The following is a 1186-nucleotide window of genomic DNA, read 5'->3' as shown; positions in this document are numbered from 1 at the left end:
TTGTCAAATCTTTCTGTATTTGGTTATTGTCTCCTCCCATCTAAAATGAAAAGAAGTACAAGATACAATTCAGCAGTAGTCGTATTCCTCTATTCCACTTGCAGAGAAATGAGTATCATCATATATATGAATTGCCTTTAAAATTCCGTTATATCACAGATCTTCAAAGGAGGATTGCTTTGTGGAAGCATGTCTGCATGTCTGTTTCTTCATGTGTATCATTTCTGAAGTGTAATGTATGTAGTGTACAGTGTCACATTTTTTGAAAGGAGGGAAAGTCCTACATTCACATAAGACACTGTGTGCTTGCTTAATTGTATTGTCAACATCCATTTGTTGTTTAATGACTGCTAAGAATATTGAGATGAGTGCAGAAAGATTGCCCTGTTTGTTATGGGCATCTACTAATGAAATGATTCTGTACATCCAAGTACACTGACATTCATTTTGTTCAATGTTAACACTCACTTATGATTTATGACATACAGTTCTCTTACTTGCTTCTTCACCCGACAGATATGTCTTCATTAGAAGACATATTAATCTGTGTAATCATCATGAATTATCAAAAGAAACAATTTTTAGAAATGACTTTTTCCTCCAGTGGTCTGGTTCCTAAGAGCAGGAGTCTCTTTCAACATACAACATATGCTTTAGACTTATCCTGTGTTGCCTCTATTTCCGTTCTTCACATTCAGGCTCCAAGCAGAAAATCCTTCCAGCTGTCATAGAAAATGTTAATCCAAAACAGAATGAAAGCTGCTATTAAGAGCACATTATTATTATTATAGAGCAAAAAACAGTAGACATATACTCATCTGTTAAACTTTTATGTTCTCTATCTGTATTTGTATGTTTATTATCTTTAAAATTTTCGAGACAGTTAAAATCCACTCTTTCTTCATTATTTTTCTTATCTTTTTAGATTCGTTCATTTTTTTCATAGTCTATCTCGAATTTTTGAAGAATTTGATCACACATATCCCTGAGTTACGAACTCAAATTCTCACTAGAATTCTTGGCAGTATTCTTATCTTTGCCAAAGTCTTAGTTTGACACCTATACCATCATGTAACTTATCACCTCTCTGTTAAAATGGCATTTCTGGTAAGCATCACCTCAGCTGGCACGATGAATGAAATTCAGACTTGACAGCAAGCCCTTTTACCTCTCTCTCTTTTTTTTT

At 33.9% G+C, this 1186-nt stretch overlaps 1 protein-coding gene across 1 annotated transcript in view; it reads left to right on the top strand.

Moving 5' to 3' along the window:
* The window catches only part of SLIT2 (slit guidance ligand 2), a 246227-nt gene that overhangs the window by 234783 nt on the left and 10258 nt on the right, over positions 1-1186 (top strand). The window lies entirely within an intron of this gene.

Source organism: Meleagris gallopavo, chromosome 4, assembly GCF_000146605.3.
Source record: "Meleagris gallopavo isolate NT-WF06-2002-E0010 breed Aviagen turkey brand Nicholas breeding stock chromosome 4, Turkey_5.1, whole genome shotgun sequence".
Classification (NCBI taxonomy): domain Eukaryota; kingdom Metazoa; phylum Chordata; class Aves; order Galliformes; family Phasianidae; genus Meleagris; species Meleagris gallopavo.
Note: the sequence above shows the minus strand (reverse complement) of the source record. Positions and strands in the feature narration are given on the sequence as shown.